Below are 13310 nucleotides of genomic sequence, written 5' to 3'. Positions count from 1 at the left end.
AGACCAGAAGACCAGAAGACCAGAAGACCAGTAAACCAGAAGACCAGAAGACCAGAAGACCAGAAGACCAGAAGACCAGAAGACCAGTAAACCAGAAGACCAGAAGACCAGAAGACCAGAAGACCAGAAGACCAGAAGACCAGAAGACCAGAAGACCAGTAAACCAGAAGACCAGAAGACCAGTAAACCAGAAGACCAGAAGACCAGAAGACCAGAAGACCAGAAGACCAGAAGACCAGAAGACCAGAAGACCAGTAAACCAGAAGACCAGAAGACCAGTAAACCAGAAGACCAGAAGACCAGAAGACCTGAAGACCTGAAGACCAGAAGAGCAGAAGATCAGAAGACCAGAAGACCAGAAGACCAGAAGACCAGAAGACCAGTAAACCAGAAGACCAGAAGACCAGAAGACCAGAAGACCAGAAGACCAGAAGACCAGAAGACCAGAAGACCAGTAAACCAGAAGACCAGAAGACCAGTAAACCAGAAGACCAGAAGACCAGAAGACCTGAAGACCTGAAGACCAGAAGAGCAGAAGATCAGAAGACCAGAAGACCAGAAGACCAGAAGACCAGAAGACCAGAAAACCAGAAGACCAGAAAACCAGGAGACCAGAAGAGCAGAGATCAGAAGACCAGAAGACCAGAAGACCAGAAGACCAGAAGATCAGAAGAACAGAAGACCAGAAGACCAGAAGAGCAGAAGACCAGAGGACCAGAAGACCAGAAGACCAGAAGAGTAGAAGATCAGAAGACCAGAAGACCAGAAGGTTGGAAGACCAGAAGACCAGAAGACCAGAAGTCCAGAAGACCAGAAGACCAGAGGACCAGAAGACCAGAAGACCAGAAGATCAGAATACCAGAAGACCAGAAGACCAGAAGGCCAGAAGACCAGAAGAGCAGGAGACTACAAGACCAGAAGACCAGAAGACCAGAAAACCAAAACCAAAAGACCAGAAGACCAAAAGACCAGAAGACAAGAAGACCATAAGATCAGAAGACTAGAAGACTCTAAAGAAGACTAGAAAATCAGGAAAACAGAAGACCAGAAGACCAGTAGATCACAAGACCAGAAGACCAGCAGACCAAAAGACTTGAAGACCAGAAGGCCAGAAGATCAGAAGACTTGAAGACCTGAAGACTCTAGAGAAGACCAGATGACCAGAAGACCAGAAAATCAGTAGACCAGAAGGCCAGAATACTGGAAGACCAGAAGGCCAGAATACCAGAAGAACATAAGACCAAATGACCAAAAGATAAATAAAAAAAAACAAGAAGACCAGAAGACTCAAGAGAAGACAAGAGGACCAGAAGATCAGAAGATAAGAAGATCAGATGTTCCTAGAAAAGACCAGAAGACCAGGAAACCAGAACAGAATTCCAGAAGAGCAGAAGATCGGGATACCAGAAGTCCAGAAGACCAGAAGACCAAAAGACCAGAAGACCAGAAAACCAGAAGACCAGAAGATCATAAGACCACAAAACCAGAAAACCAGAAGACTAAAAAACCAGATGACCAGGAGACCAGAAGATTAGAATATTAGACCAGAAAACCAGAAGACCAGAAAGCCAGTAGATTACAAGACCAGAAGACCAGAAGACCATAAGACCAGAAGCCCAGAAGCCCAGAAGCCCAGAAGACCAGAAGACCAGAGGACTAGAAGACCAGAAGACCAGAAGACCAGAAGACCAGAAGACCAGAAGACCAGAAGACCAGAAGACCAGAAGACCAGAAGACCAGAAGACCAGAAGACCAGAAGACCAGAAGACCAGAAGACCAGAAGACCAGAAAACCAAAAGACCAGAAGACCAGAAGACCAGAAGACCAGAAGACCACAAGACTACAAGACTAGAAGACCAGAAGACCACAAGACCAGAAGATCAGAAGACCAGAAGACTAGAAAACCAGAAGATCAGAAGACCAGAATACCAGAAGACCAGAAGATCAGAAGACCAGAAGACTAGAAAACCAGAAGACCAGAAGACCAGAAGATCAGAAGACCAGAATACCAGGAGACCAGAAGATCATTGGATAATTAGACCAGCAGACCAGAAGACCAGAAGACCAGAAGGCCAGAAGACCAGAAAACCAGAAGACCAGAAGACCAGAAAATCCAAAAAAAAACAGAAGACCACGAAATCAGAAGACCAGAAAACCAGAACACCAGAAGACCAGAGACCAGAATTCCAAAAGATCAGAGGACCAGAAGACCAGAAGACCAGAAGACCAGAACATCAGATTAATCAGAAGACCAGATGATCAGGAGACCAGAAGACCAGGAGACCAAAAGACCAGAAAACCAAAAGACCGAAAAACTAGAAGACTACAAATTCAGAAGACCACAAGACTACAAGACAAGAAGACCAGAAGACCAGAAGACCAGAAGATCAGAAACCCAGAATACTAGAAAACCAGAAGACCAGAAGATCAGAAGACCAGAATACCAGGAGACCAGAAGATCATTGGACAATTAGACCAGAAGATCAGAAGACCACAAAATCACAAGACGACAAGACCACATGATCACTATATCAGAAGACCAAAAGACCAGAAGACCTGAAAACCAGAACTATTGTAGACCAGAAAAACTGAAAACCAGAAGATCAGAAGACCAGAAGACCAAAAGAGAAGGAGTTAATACATTTAAGATTAAAATAGAACAATTGACTCATACCTTCGAATTCTTGCCCACTGTCCATTGACAAGTGAGCAAAACAGCCCGGGTGTAAATAGTGAAGACACTTCAGCTTGGAGACGACAGCAAAAAAAAAACTCCACAAAACAGTGAAGAACATAAATCCCGATTCCGATAAGGACGTCCATAAACTAGATGCAGTTGTTGTCAGATGGGAAAGATGCCTTCGATCCGAGTTTTTGCACTTTATGACCACGAATTGTGTTCGGTTCCTGATGTTGAGCATCAAGCTAAGGCCAATCACCAGGATGGGGCTATAATTAAAACCGATCCATTGTTTGCAGATTGTCATCTCGATTTAAGTATCTCCGATGCGATGGGTACCGTCCTGGTCGTTCCGTTGCTAGTTGACTGACGGACCATGTTTCTCACCACGTAATTACAGCTCGGTCTCCCTCGGCTCAAGGAGCTGGGCAGAGTAATGAGCAATAATTGAAAATGTGACTTCGTTTTTATGAGCTACTTCGGCCCTCCTCGGAGGAGTGCTCTTTTACGGCCAGAGCTCTGTGCCAGGAAGTCTCACATCACCTGTGGCCAGTGTATGCATTTCAGTGTGATGGAGGCCCTTAGGGTGAGGCAGTTTTTGAAATCTCAAATACTAAAACAAATCATGCTTCTTAGCAATTATCATAAGTCAATTATTCTTGAGGAGATCAATAAATCCATTATAGAACCTATTCGAAAATATAGTTTGTTTTAAAACGGTTTTAAAATGTTGAAACCCCCATTAGTAGACTTTCAATGTTTTATTACTCACTCGTTTTCTGAAGTAGTTTTGAATAATATTGAAGTACAATCCAATAAATCAAAGATTTCAGAACCAAGAATCACCCTTTAATATTCCCTTTTGCGCTGCTGCTACTCGTAATGGAAACGACGACGAAAACTACCAACTTATGTTTATCTTATTGAAAATTGTACTTTTATTATGACATAATTTTATGGGCTTACTTTGGCTGTGGTGCATCGTCGCGTCGTATGGGGTTTACTGGGGCTGGGTTTAGTGTCTCTCCCCCTACCTATGGTTTGTAGGTTTTGCAGATTGCAGATGCACGATTTCGTGATTGGTTGATGGCTACGGCAGAATGGCGACGCGACAACGATGACGACGACGACGACAACGACGATGGTTAGGCCTCCATCATGCTGCTTAGTGATGAGAGATGAGGCAAAATGAGTTATAATTCGCAATTGTTTCAAATTAAGGAAATTGTCTTGTATACACGTCGTTTCGGAGACAAAGGGTTTCGCTCATGTTTTGGACTAATTATTTAGAGAATTGTCTCAAGTGTGCTTATAATGTAGGCACGAATACGTTGAGCCGTTGTACCGTTTGCCTGAGCATCGATTTGAAGACAGCTTTGTCAAGAATGCTAGAACTGGCCAGTGAATTGGACAGTGCCGTGAATTGGATATATACGGGAGTTTAAACTACATCGTTACTGACTGGAGTGTCCGGCGAATAGTTCTACGGTAAAGGAGCCGACCAATTCATAGCTGATACCTGATACCACAAGAACAGAAGACCAGAAGATCGGACGACCAGAATACTAGTAGAGCAAAACACAAGAAGACACGGAGATCAGAAGACTAGAAAATCAGATCATCAGAAGTTCAGACAACTAGAGAACCAGAAGACCAGACAACCAACAAACTAGAACACCAGAAAAGCAGAAGACCAGAAGATCAAAAGAGCAGAAAGCAGAAGATCAGAAAATTAAAAACCAAAAGCCTAGTAGACCAGAAGGTCAGAATAGCAAAAGATCAGAAAATCAGAATTCCAGAAAACCAGGAAACCAAAGGACAAGAACCAGTAGACACGACACTGATTTAACCGATACTAATGTAGGAGTTGACGCAGAAATTGTCGGCTATCACGTAGCTGGAAAAGATGCGGTATCGGAGGAAGGCGCAGATTCTGGCACTCCGGAAATTATCCAATTTTCTGACGAAGATCGATCAAGCGGTCCGGTTGTTGACCGGCCGTCGATGAAACCGGCTTGGTAACTTCCCACGAACTCATTTACTTTAGGTGAAAGACGACGAAAGATGATCTGGGATAACACTTTGTAGGCAGCATTCAAAATAGTGATCACCCTGAAGTTCTCACATTCCAAATGGTCACCTTTCTTGTGAATGGGGCAGATTACCCCTTCCTTCCACTCCTCCGGTAGCTGTTCGGTTTCCCAGATCCTGACTATCTGCCGATGCAGACAGGTGACCAACTTTTCTGGGCCCATCTTGATGAGTTCAGCTGCGATACCATCCTTACCAGCTGCTTTGTTGGTTTTGAGCTGATGAAGGGCATCCTTTACTTCCCTCAGCGTGGGAGTTGGTTCACTTCCGTCCTCCGCTGCACTGGCTTCGTCATTTCCTCCGTTGCCGTGGGCTCCCGTGCCTACGTTCTCCACGCCGTTCAGGTGCTGATCGAAGTGCTGCTTCCACCTTTCGATCACCTTACGTCCGTCCGTCAAGAGGCCTCCGTCTTTATCCCTGCATATTTCGGCTCGCGGCACGAAGCCGTTGCGGGATGCGTTGAGGTTCTGATAGAACTTCCGTGTTTCTTGGGAACGGCACAGCAGTTCCATTTCTTCACACTCCGCTTCTTCCAGGTGGCGCTTTTTCTCCCGAAAGAGGCGGGTCTGCTGTTTCCGCTTCTGTTTGTAACGTTCCACGTTCTGTCGAGTCCCTTGCTGCAGCATTACTGCCTATTCGTTCCGTCGATTCCGTTCCACGTACCCGATGGTGCTCTCGGCTGCATTGTTGATGGCTGCTTTCACTGTACTCCAGCAGTCCTCTAGAGGGGCCTCATCGAGCTCGCCCTCGTCTGGCAACGCGGGCTCGAGATTCTGCGCGTATGCGGTGGCAACATTCGGTTGTTTCAGTCGCTCTAGGTTGTACCGTGGCGGTCGCCGGTACCGTACATTGTTGATGACGGAGAATTTTGGGCGCAGTTTGACCATCACCAGATATAGGTCGGAGTCGATGTTGGCGTTACGATAGGTTCTGACGTCGATAATGTCGGAGAAGTGCCGTCCGTCAATCAGAACGTGATCGATTTGAGGTTCCGTTTGTTGTGGTGATCTCCAGGTGTAACGATAAGGGAGGCTGTGTTGGAAAAAGTTGCTACGTGTGGCCATGTTTTGGAGGCGGCGAAGTCAATAAATCGTAGGCCGTTTTCGTTCGTCTGCTGGTGGGCGCTGAGCTTTCCAATTGTCGGTCTGAATTCCTCCTCCTGGCCGTCGTGGCTTGGGCAGCGATTGTACTCGCATTCGAGCTGCGCGTAAAATGCGTCCTTGTCATCAGTGTTGGCTGTGCACGTTTATTATGAAATGATGTTAAACTGTAAAATGGTCCGTTTGCGATGGTATATAGTTGAATGAGATGTTTTATATGTTTAAATAAATTGAATGGATAAAATTGAGATCATACATCGAACATTATACCACTTTGTCTCAAAACGTATTTTAAATTGGGACAATGCCTCCTAAAAACCTTGTGAAAATAAACATTTTCGTATCGAAAAATAATCGAATCAAGAAAATCGATTCAGTCGATTTTGTGGAACTTCAACATCGATTCAAAAAATCGATTATTTGGAACAAAAATACCGATGTTTATTTATTTATTTATTTATAACACCGTCTTCGACATACATCGTACAGACTGAACTTATATACTAAAACATTTAAATTATCTTAAGATCTAAACAATTCTTCTAAGTCGGGCTTTAAAAACAGATTTTGACATATTAAAATCGAACACATCACAAACATCATTAAACAAGCGAATGCAAGAGTCAAGTGGATTATTGTAACCCTAGTTTGTTCGGTGATAGGGGACAGCCAAAAGAGAATAATGCCGGAACCGACGAGGTGGAATGTTGAGCGGAATCTGCTCAAGAAGCGAGGAGCAGTCAGTTGCTCCCGTGATTATGTCTAAGACAAATAAACGTTGCGTGTTCTCTCGCCTGCAGGATGGAACCTATCAGTTTGCATCTTTCCGAATAAGGAGGGAGATTAATAGGATCGTTCCACGGAAGTAGCCGCAGTGCAAAACGGAGAACTTCTTCTGCACGCGCTCTACGCTAGTGATATGAAGCACATAATGTGGAGACCAAACCTGTGATGCGTACTCTAGTATGTTCCGCACTAACGAACAGTACAGTGTTTTAAGGACATACATGTCGGTGAATTCTGAAGCATGCCGACGTATAAAACCTAACACAGAATACGCTTCTGCTGTTACAATTCCTACATGTTCATTGAAGCTGAGCTTTTCGTCCACGACAACTCCAAGGTCGCAGATTGACGTTACACGTTCCAATTGTTCTCCATCCATATTGTAACGATAGTGACGGGGATTGTGGGAGCGAGTAAACGATATGATTTTACATTTTTTTTGTTATTTACACGCATGCCGTTATCGCTGCACCAAACTAACACTGTGTTGATGTCCTCTTGGAGGTCGGCAGAGTCGAGAGGTGAACACACCACACGAAAGAATTTGAAGTCGTCAGCAAACGAAAGTTTAAAGGACGAAAGCAACAAACACAAATCTTTAACAAAAATGTTGAAAATCAGTGGTCCAAGAACACTTCCCTGTGGGACTCCAGACGTAGTGTAAAACATGCGAGATTGTGCCGAGTTAACCACTACATGCGCGGTACGGTCTGATAGGTAAGACATAACCCACTCGGTTATCCAATTTGGAAAGCCGATATGTTTGAGTTTTTCGACTGTTAAGAAGTGAGGTACGGTATCGAATGCTTTGGCAAAATCGACATACACTGCATCGACTTGCCGCCTCATTTCAATGTTCCGGGACAGCAGGGAAACTAGCACATGAGATTTGTTGCTGTCGAACGGTGTTTCATGAACCCATGCTGACAGTCAGATAATAACGGCGATGCGACAGAGCATAAGACGTTATGCATAAGTTTTTCGAAAACCTGTGGGCAAGGTTAGAGACACCGCGGTAATTTGTTACCCGGTTAACGTTGCCAGATTTATGAATGGGAACAATGGATGCAACTTTCCATGCTAACGGAAACGTTCTATCACGAAGCGAGCGGTTGAACAATTTTGAAACCGGGGCCGCGAGTTCAGCGGCGCATTCTTTTAGGAGGAGTGAAGGTATATGCTTAGTTAGATTGGCTATTTTCGGTGAAATGATCAACAAACAGCATTATTTGCGTAACGCGTTTCGGTCTACTACTCTTCGACCATCATCAGACGCCTAAAAAACATTTATTTGTTACAAACATTATTCACATACAAACAGACCATTCAACAAACAACACTTACATTCAGCTGATTTACTTCACAATTACGTCAGACGATTAATACTAATTTTTCCTTTGGTCAATTTTCTCTATATATATCCCACTACCCCCCTAGTCTACATTACAAGTTTCTCTCTTTCGTCGTCGTCTCCTCTCATGGTTGACGTCATTTCTCATTGTTCCTTTCTCAGTTGCGCCAATAGACCGTGTACGGACAGACCTTTGGAGTACCGATGGGATCTCCATTATCACCAGTGATCGCCAACGTCGTTATGGAAAAGTTGGAACAGGAGTCCATAAAAAAGCTAGAGGAAGATCACATAACCCTGAAGGTGTATCGAAGGTATGTGGATGATTGCATGTGTGTGGCAAAGCGTGAACACATCCAAAAGATCGTGGAGGTGTTCAACAGTTTCCACGAACGCCTGCATTTCACGGTTGAGATAGAAGAGGGAGGGAAAATTAAATTCCTTGATATGATGTTAGAAAGAAATCACAACCAAATAACGACCACATGGCTTCCGAAATGCTTAAATGGAAGGTACTTGGACTACCACTCCCAAAGCCCTTTCCAGCATAAGCAAAATACCGCGATCGCCCTCTTCGATCGCGCTATTAAATTAACGTGTGTCGAAAACCGAGAAGAAGCGTTAAAACAAGCCACAAGTCTCCTGGAGAAAAACAACTATCCTCCTTGGTTTGTACAAATGGTAAAAACGAAAAGGGTACATAAACACTACAACACACTCGAAACCGAATCCCAAGTAGACCCCCCACCAAAGTACGTTCCTGCGCCCTACATTCCTTGTCTTAGTGAGAAACTGAGGAAAATTTTGAACAAAAGTAATATCACCCTTGCTTCAAAACCCCAAAATAAGGTGAAACAGAAAATCTTCAGCAAAATGAAGGATCCTGTGCCACCAGGCAAGCAGAAAAACGTGGTGTACTCCATACCATGTGGGACAGACGACAACAAGGAATACATAGGGCAAACGAAGAGGATGTTGGAAGTGAGGGTTGCGGAGCACCAAAACGACTGTAGGAAGAGAAACCCGAAGTCTGGCTTAGCAGTCCACATGATGGAGGAAGGACATGTGTTCGACTTCAACAAAACACGAATTCGGGATCGCATACAGGACCAGGCGACCAGATGTATTGCAGAGGTATTCCACATAAAGAAACGAGGAGAAGCACACACGGTGAACCTACAGCGTGAGTGTGGGAATTTCAATTCAACTTACAACGGTCTATTGGCGCAACTGAGAAAGCAACAATGAGAAATGACGTCAACCATGAGAGGAAACGACGACGAAAGAGAGAAACTTATAACGTAGACTAGGGGGGTAGTGGGATATATATAGAGAAAATTGACCAAAGGAAAAATTAGTATTAATCGTCTGACGTAATTGTGAAGTAAATCAGCTGAATGTCAGTGTTGTTTGTTGAATGGTCTGTTTGTATGTGAATAATGTTTGTAACAAATAAATGTTTTTTAGGCGTCTGATGATGGTCGAAGAGTAGTAGACCGAAACGCGTTACGCAAATAATGCTGTTTGTTGATCATTTCACCGAAAATAGCCAATCTAACTAAGCATATAAAGTATCGCGGTGATCAAACCAAGTCAGAGGAGTGAAGGTATGCCATCCGTTCCTGATGCCTTTTTAGTGTCGAGGTCTCTCATTGCTTCCAAAACTTCCTCAGCAGAAAATTGAATGACAGGAAGATTGATATCGTGCGTAGGAATATGAGATAAGCAGTCACGACGTACTACAGGCGACACTTTACTGTATACACCCTCGAAGAACCGCGCGAACAGGTTAGCGGCTTCCTCGTTTGAACCGGCTTGGACGTTGTCGTAACTGATGTTGGAAGGGATACGAGCCGACGATTTCCGCTTCTTCACGAAATCCCAGAAACGCGAGGGATTCTGTTTGATAACCTCTTGGATCTTCAACAAGTAGGTCGATAGCATGACTGTTTTGTAGGTTGACTCTATCGCTTTCAGATTTAGAGAGGAAATAGCGACCACGTGCTTTTCTGAGTAGGTTCCGAAGATGTCGAAGCTCAGAAGTCCATCACGGCTTGTTGAAGAGTGAACTGGAAGTTCGTCGTCTACAAGGCGCGAACTCGTTGCAAACAGCATGTAATCTTCCGTAGAATGCTGAGACAGCTCCGTCCACTGTTGCGTTGCGCAGCACTACATCCCAATCAGTTGCGGCAAATGCTTCCCGCAGTTCGTTGAAGTCACACCGGTTGAAGTCGTAGTTGATGTTGCCGAAACTTTCATCTAGCCGAGTGGTATTGTCGCTACCTACTTCCAAAAGCAGAACTAGGGGAGGGTGATGTTCGTCTATCGGTAGCAACGGAACGGGGGGCTCTACCAGATCCAAGTGTTCCGGTACATTGACAAACACGAGATCCAGAAGCCTACCGTTACCATTGCAAACATCGATTTAAAATTGCCCAACGCTACAATCGATACAATAAAGGGTGCTGACAAATTGCTGTCTGAGGAGCTAAAATCACGTTCAGTCCCAATACATGTTTAGATTATAAAATAGTTGATACTACATCGATTTTTTTGAAATTTTGCCCATGCAACAAATGTAGATTGAGAGGTTTGTGTTGAAAATTTTGACCATTTCCATTGACGAATTCAAGAATTTCAGCGCTGACAAGCAAAACTAGGGGCTGTACAAAATTCAATGGCGCACATTCTACTGTTTCATTGCTACAACAAAAAGTACTGCACCGTCTTCTTCTTCTTTGTGGCTCTACGTCCCCACTGGGACTTGGCCTGCCTCGCTTCAACTTAGTCTTCTTTGAGCACTTCCACAGTTATTAATTGAAGGGCTTCCTTTGCCTGCCATTGCATGAATTTGTATATTGTGAGGCAAGTACAATGATACTCTATGCCCAGGGAGTGGAGAAAATTTCCCCGACCGGAACGGGAATCGAACCCGCCGTCTCCGGATTGGCGATCCAAAGCCTTAACCACTAGGCTAACTGAAGACCCAGCAGTACTGCACCGATTCACATGAAATTTTGTAGGTGAAATAAACACAGCTTAAGATTTTATTAGGCCAAAATTGAGCAATTTTAATGTATCTCTTACAGAGTTACAGCTGTATTTCTGTGTCCCGATTATTGCGGATACAGGCTATATGTCGGCCGGTTTCTACTACGAGGTAGGGATTGAAGTTCATTTATCTGTGTGGTTGCTAGCGCAATATTTTATAACATCCTTTTACGATCGGGAGCTTATGTCGGTATGTCAAGAAAAGGTGACGGTCAAAATCGGGTAACTTGTACTACCAAACCATCGCTGCAAGTGGAATGTGAGATATGTTTGAAACCCGATAACAGAAAAACAACTGGTACATCTACTCCTAATACCAATCCTGGCACAATGCCAAAACAGGCAATCATCAAGTCAGCGGATTCAAGTCTGGATAAATATCTTAAGAAGTAGTTAGTGGCGATGCAAAGTTCGTACGGATGTCGAAGGAGAAAGAAGATGGGGTCTGCTGAAAGAATTCAAGGATCATGTGTTTTGAGTGTCAAATCTATGCGCGTGAAGCCGTCAACATTTTTCGGAAATCCAGAAGAATAGCTCTTATTTCTGACAAGCTATGGGAACTCCACCAGGATCTCCGGGGAACTTTGACGAAGAGAACATCGTACCTACAACGGAGCCTGAAGTGTGTCCATCAGTGGATCATAAGGGTATGGTTTTATAAGTATTCTGGTGTAGTTTGCTACGTCCAGCGAACTTGCAATGACTTCTAGTGATGCTGGAAACATTTGTCAAGGAGTAGCAACTGTCTTCTGAAGTAAGTTGGCACCTGTGTGACCTAATCATCATGCGGAGTGAACAGTTTATGATGATGAGCGGTTCAGCAAACCTGCGTCTCCGCCAGAGATGCCAAATATGACTCCAACGAAATTAATCTGTCGCATTCGAAGGCAGCGATAAAGCTGTTATTTCGGTACGTCGGTGAATATCTACGGTAGAGGAAAGCAAATCAAAACCAAAGTTGAAGTGAGGCAGGCCAAATTCCTGTGAGAATCAGGTATCAGAAGGCTGGCTCCAGAGGCACGTTATCCTCCATTTGGGACATTTGTGCCATCGCCATACATATAAGCCTATTTTATCATTTACCTGAGGGAGAAAGGGACACGGGATGGGAATTAGGAAAGGGAATGGGAAAGGTGATGAAATAGGAAGAGGTACCCTAGAAGAGGGAATGAACGCATAAGCGCAACGAGAGCTCATAGCCCATACCACAAAGGGTTTAATCAGTGCCCTGAAAAGGACACTGTAAAACGCATAAGCGTAAAGAGAGCCTACCATGGAGCTGATGTCGTCCGGCAATGTTTCCTCAATGCAATGATCATTTTCGAGGCACGAAGGTACTCCATAGAGTCTATACAGAAGAAAATTGAGGTAATTAAGATTGCGAAAGCTACTGGACCGCCCGGGAATCGAACCCGTCACCCTTGGTCTTGCTGAATATCCGTGTGCTTATTGCATCGGCTATATTAACCCTGTTAATCTCATATCTTCATGATCTCAACAATCTGAATTCGCTGCGACAAGTTTATATCACCAAGCACCGATTAACTCTCCTTTCAGTCGGATTAATTACACCCAATAATTGCCCGAATAGACTTCATTAAAATCACAAAAAAAATCACAATGGAGTCACCAAACCGACGGCGTTCGTTGGTGAAAAAAATTACCCCAAACGAGCCAAGATTTGCAGCAATCGCTCAATCGTATCGGTAAATTTACGATACTTTATTGACTTTTTTACGACCGATTCGACTCGCTCGTATATTCCGGTCCGGCAGGGTCCGACAGGGGACATACGGCGGCATTCAGACAGATATCTTCGACAGGTTCTTCATTTTCAGCAATTGACTCTACTTTATGGCGCTGCAGCGTTGGTCGGTTGATCGGTCGGTCCTTCTGCAAGCTCACTTTTTTCACCATCTTTTTCTCTCCCAATGGCTGCTACTTCATTCCGCTCACCCGGGTTGGTTCATTATATTCAGCGAGCTCAACTCATCTGCATGCATTTAAATTGAAATGACAATCAATTTGCCGCCCGCCGTCCGTCCACTTCGGACCGTCGTCACCTTCTTCCCGGGGTGGCCGCAAAAAAAAGCAAAAATGGCAATAGAGGGGACACGCTGAAAAAAAAATGTGTTGGAATAAAACGCAAATTGTGAATGGTGGTGTCCCTGAGTCGTCGTCGACGACAGACGAGGAACTCTATACGCAGCTCTAAGTATAACTGATGGTGGACATGCATTGTACGTCAGCG

The sequence above is a fragment of the Aedes albopictus genome, chromosome 1, assembly GCF_035046485.1.
Source record: "Aedes albopictus strain Foshan chromosome 1, AalbF5, whole genome shotgun sequence".
In the NCBI taxonomy this organism is placed as follows: domain Eukaryota; kingdom Metazoa; phylum Arthropoda; class Insecta; order Diptera; family Culicidae; genus Aedes; species Aedes albopictus.
This window is presented reverse-complemented; position numbering follows the sequence as displayed.